General features: G+C 27.7%; 1 protein-coding gene across 1 annotated transcript in view; it reads right to left on the reverse strand.

Moving 5' to 3' along the window:
• scube3 (signal peptide, CUB domain, EGF-like 3) overlaps positions 1–3,990 on the reverse strand; it is a 151,692-nt gene extending 147,702 nt beyond the window's left edge. Inside the window, exon 1 of the mRNA XM_051096811.1 lies at positions 3,851–3,990. The gene's annotated coding sequence lies outside the window, so the exon portion shown is untranslated. The remainder of the gene's footprint in view (positions 1–3,850) is intronic.
• Positions 3,991–6,000: the final 2,010 nt, after the last annotated feature.

Raw genomic sequence — 6,000 nt, forward strand, 5'->3', positions numbered from 1 at the left:
TAACACTCTGTCCTTGTTTACACACCTTAAAACAGCATCAAATAAATCTATAGATCAGGATTAAAACAAACTTAAATAATTACAGATCAGAGTTTGGTGGATATTTAATATATACACTATCATTCAAAAGTGTGGGATCAGTATGATTTTTAATATTTAAAATAAGTCTCTTCTGTTCATAAAAGCTGCATTTATTTGATTAGAAACACAGTAAAATCAGTAATATTGTGAAATATTATTACAATTTAAAATACCACATTTTTAGTTGAATATATTTTAAAATGTAATTTATTCTTGTGATCAAAGCTGAATTTTCAGCATCATTTCTCCTGTTTTCAGAAATCGTTTTAATATGCTGTTTTTTTCCATCAATGTTGAAAACAGTTGTGCTGATTAATATTTATAACAAGTACTGCACTAATAATAATTCAATTGCAAGTAGCACTTTGAAATAAACTTGATGTTTTTAAGTTGAATTGCTGAAATAAGGATAAAGGATAAAATAATTAATAATAAAAAAATAAAATAAACATCATTAAAACACCTTAAAATAAGTTTGTATGTTCATATAAATTCTTCTAAAGCTTATTCATCAAATAAGATGAGGTCAGAGTTTGGTGGATATTTAAAATGTACACTATCTTTCAAAAGTGTGGGATCAGTATGATTTTATATATTTTTAAAAAAGAAAAGTCTCTTCTGTTCATAAAGGTTGCATTTATTTGATTCAAAATGCTGTAGAAACAGCAATATTGTGAAATATTATTACAATTTAAAAGATCAGATATCTATTTTAATATACTTTAACCCTTTAACTGTCACCGTCCACCCTGTGGGACGCCTAGGTTTACTTTACCATATCACAATTAAATCCTAATCTAATCATGACAAACTATACATCGTTGGAAAAGTCTAAAATTCCTAAATAGATATTCTACCATATTTTTGTGTTTGAAATTACGTAGGAAAAAATAATAGATTAAAATTTGTCAGGAGTGCAACATAAAAAAATCTACATCATAACATGAGTTCTGACCTTTGGCACAAAAGACTTTCTTCTTTGCCTTTTTCCCTGTCATGTTTTAGAAATCATAAGAAATTATATATCAGTTCAAAACTTAAAATCTCAAAATTTATCCTTTGAAAGGCATTTTAAAATCAGACATTGCATTACCATGGAAAATGTACATCAAAATTATATTACAAATGTTTTCATTTATGAATTATAATAATTTAAGTCTGGATAGTACATTTTTATGTCTGTGTTCAAAAATGGGAGTGACAGTTAAAGGGTTAAAATATAATTTATTCCAGTGATTTCAACACTGAATTTTCAACATCATTACTCCAGTCTTCAGCATCACACGATCCTTCAGAAATCATTCTAATATTCTGATTTTTTCATCAATTTTGAAAACAGTTGTGCTGATTAATATTTATAACAAGCATTTCACTAATAATAATAATTTACTTGCAATTGACACTTAGAATTAAACTTGACGTTTTGAAGTAGAACAACTGAAATGAGGATAAAGGATAAAAAGGATCAACTAAATAATTAAACATCATTAAAACACCTTAAAATAAGTTCATATGGATTCTTCAGAAACTTGTTCAGGATTGAAACCACATTAAATAAGTTAGAGGTCAGAGTTTGGTGGAGACACAGGTATGATGTAGGGATGTGGGTTTGTTTTTTGATCGGATGATTTGACGTGTTTTGGCCCACAGTTTAATCACGACATGGTCTGCTATCACAATCAGGGCTGAGGAGATCAGGTGGAAACCTATTTGGACACAGTTAAACGATATGTGACCGAGATTAAAGCTCTGTTCCAGAACCTGGTAAGCTGGCAGCAATTTAAAGCATCATAGACTGTAAAATCACGTCAAATGCTGGCATTAAAACACAAGTCATGTGACAAATACTAAAAACTTTTTTTTTTTTTTTTTTTTTTTTTTTTTTTAAGTCAAATAAACTCAAGTTGTTATGCAAATTATATCATTTCTTATTAAATATTTTGCATTAAATAAGAATAACATTAAACAATTAAAAATATAATTTATTATATGACACAAGGGATGTCCTAAATTGTATGCAGAAACATTATGTTGTCTTCTAGGTTAACTTCATTTGGCCAAATTCAGAAATTCAGCATTGCATATATTATTTAAAGGGAATATAAATAATAGCAAAATCCAATGTGACATGTTCAGTAAAAAAAATAAAAAATAAAATAATAATAATAATAATATATATATTTTTTAAAAACTTAATGGATAAATTAGTGCTGTGCAACTTTTTTATCACGATTAATTGCATCCAAAATAAAAGTTTTTCCTATATATTTGTATATTTTTTTTTTTTATATATATATATATATAAAAAAACACACATACAGTATATATTTTGAAAATATTCACATGTATTTACATGTATATATTTAATTGACATAAGTAATATTATACATACATATTTTTAATATATAAACATTTTTCTTAAATATATACATGCATGTGTGTGTTTATATATACATAATAAACACACACAGTACACACATATATTATGTAAACAAATGGTCAAACAAAAACGTAATCATGATAATCATTGCACAGCACTAGAATAAATATTTGATAAATAAATAAATAAATAAATTTAATTCAAATAACAAACCGATTATTTAAGCAAATGTTTGCATGACAGATATATGATTTATTATTGTTAAAATATTACATTAACACATAAAATATTAGCTATGCAACACACTAATGGCAAATTCAATTTAAATGTGATTATAGTTGCTGTTAACTAACACTAAAACCATAAACAAAAAAATTTTTTTTTCTTGTTTTTGTTACTAATTGTAACTTAAACTAATTAAAAATAAAATAAAATAAAATAAAAAGTAAAATAAAATAAAAATATAGCAACTAACTGAAATACATTTAACAAGGCAAAATTTCTCATTTATTTTTGAAACTAAATGACTGAAAGTAAATGTGACTCAGGACCAGAAAACCAGTCGTAATGGTCAATTGTGAAACTGATTTTTATACATCATCTGAAATATGGCAAATGGCAAATATGGCATTTTTTTTTTTTTTTTTTTTTTTTTTTTTAGGATAGGACAGTATTTGGCAGAGATATTTAAAAATCTGGAATCTGAGTGTGCAAAAAAATTTAAATATTGAGAAAATCACCTTTAAATTTATCCAAATAAAGTTCTTAGCAATGCATATTACTAATCATAAATTACATTTTAATATATTTAAGGTAGGAAATTTACAAAATATCTTAATGGAACATGATCTTTACGTAATTTCGTAATGATTTTTGGCATAAAAGAAAAAATGACAATGTATTTTTGGCTATTGCTACAAATATGCCCGTGCTACTTATGACTGGTTTTGTGGTCCAGGGTCACAAATAAACTAAAACTAATGAATAAAAACTAACAAATACTATGTAGACATGTAAAAAAGTAATTTAAAAACTAAAATATATAAAAAAATATACAAATAAAATCTAATTCAAAATATTAGACTCCATTTCAATGAGATGCTCCGTTAGTAGGCAAAACACAATGCATCCTGCTACATTGCTTACAGGAGACATGTTTGTCTCTGAAGGGTCTCTTATGAGCCAATAAACCAAAGAAAGCATTTACAAACAACCTCCTTGTAACTGTGTTGCACCCTTAGGTCTATTTTGGGATGATTGTGTCTAATCTGTGTTCATTTGGAGTAGCTGTGAGGGTAATTGCTGAAGATATGAGTTCAGGAGATTATCTGTGGTGATTGCAGTGGTAATCAGCTCGTGTAAGTAGGTTCTCATGAGCTCTCGGCCTACCTGCAGGATGAGACACTTGGGCCTGCGCACATCATACGGGCATAATGTGAAAATAATCCCATGACATCATTATCTCTGGTGTTTTTCTGGTACGTGCTGGTCTGCAAGCAAACACATCTCTCCTCAGGCCTTGACCTATAAGATACAAAAGCAACAATGAGAGGTTAGCCATAATGCTAATATCCCAAAGGAGCAATTGAATTAAACCACACCCAGTTCATTCAGCCACACCCTTTTCTCCAAAGCCACGCCCTCCGAGATGTCAACCAATCGGTTGTCGTCAAACCCTAAGGCAGTTTAGCTGGTTAGCTTCAGCACAGTGCCCCTGCTGGTAGATAACATAACTATACAATTTTTCATTTATTTCATTATAAAATATTATTAAATAAAAAAAAAAAAAAAATAAATACCTTATGTTACTTAAGTTAATGCTGATTTTATTCCAAGTTATATTATAATATAATATTATTATAATATAATATAATATAATAATATTTATAATAATAATAATTTATAATAATAATAATAATAATAATAATATGATACATATATAGAGAGAGAGAGTTTAAATTAATTTTTTATTTTTTTTTCTTTTTCTTTTTACATTTTCAATTTTAAATAAAATGTTAATAATTTAGGTTTGTTTTTATCATTTTTATTAGTTTTTGGTGTTGTTAAATTGTCAATTAAAGTTTTAGTTATAGTTTTTTTAATGACAAAATTAAATACAAAAATTAAAATACTATAACTATCTATAACACAGATTTTTTCATTTTTATTATTTATTTTGTAAGTGTCAGTATATTACATAATGATATTTTATTCAATTTTATTTCCAGTTTAGTTTTAGTTTTTTTAGTACACCACTTTTAAATTTTATTTCAGTTAACGTCAAATATTAAATAATATATTGTTTTATTTTATATTTTTAGTTAGTTTTTTATTATATTTATTTTTATTCAATTTTTTATTTTTCTGTTTTCATTTCAGTTTTATTTAAAGTTTGAGTCGTTTTGTTTTTATCATTTTTATTATTTATGTATTTGTTTATTTTTTATGTAAATAAAGAGTTTCAGTGTTAATTTATTTTATTCATTTATTACAGTTTTTATTATTATTTTTTAATTATTTTCCATTTTTCTGTTTTCATTTTAAGTTTAGTTAAGTTATAGTATTTTAATTTGTCATTTTATATATATGTATATGTGCGTGTGTGTGTGTGTGTGTGTGTGTGCACAATTTTACTGTTTTTACAATTTGTAGACAATGGACTCACTCACATGAAAAGTATTTTGTTGGAATTTTGTTGACGCAGACTATCATTGGCTCTGAATAAAAAATGCAAACTATTATTCCCCCGGGACACTGCTTCCCTCTCAATATCAACAAACAAACAGAAAAGCCCAAATAAATCAGCTCTGAATGTGTCCTAATTGTCCAGTCACTCAGTAGAAACGTCCAAATATATGAAAAATGTAATTATTAGTGCGAGCTCTTCTGGGAGGCCTTTAAAGAGGTTCCTGGCAAACCTCAAAGGTTTCGTAACTTTGTTGTCGAAAACCACAGTAACGTGATTTTGAGGAGATCATGATGGCAGCCGGACGCGTAACCCCGCCGCCATCCTGCGGCTCTGATTCACCATCTTCATCCAGATGTGTGGCCTGAGTCTCTGTGGTTAAAGCGCTCTAGGATGTCGCAATAAAAGGCATTCTCTTCAAATTTGTTGCTTCCTCTTTTTCAGCAGATGTGAAGGAGGAGTATTAAAGCAGGCCGAAGTACTTACTTTTGCAGACTGCTCTCTTCTGCTGCTAATTAGACCTAATAAAATCCTGGTAATTGAATAAAAATGTGCAAAAAGCTACTCAGTCGAAGCATTTTAATAAAGTACTGTATGTTTCAATTGCATTAAAGGGTGTATATGTATGAATTTAAATGTATTAATCTGCATCTCTCATTTACTCTTTTTACAGTGACTATCACTCCATATAGACTAATACAATCACATACAACAACAAATATTTATCACAATATATACTAACAAATGTAACGTTCAGTTAATGGTATGAGATGACGATGCTTTTAACTGATTTCCTATTGAATTGTCACCAACTGATTTGCAGCGGTCATACCCCTGGTGAAAAAAACAGCAT

Source organism: Labeo rohita, chromosome 23 (assembly GCF_022985175.1).
Source record: "Labeo rohita strain BAU-BD-2019 chromosome 23, IGBB_LRoh.1.0, whole genome shotgun sequence".
In the NCBI taxonomy this organism is placed as follows: domain Eukaryota; kingdom Metazoa; phylum Chordata; class Actinopteri; order Cypriniformes; family Cyprinidae; genus Labeo; species Labeo rohita.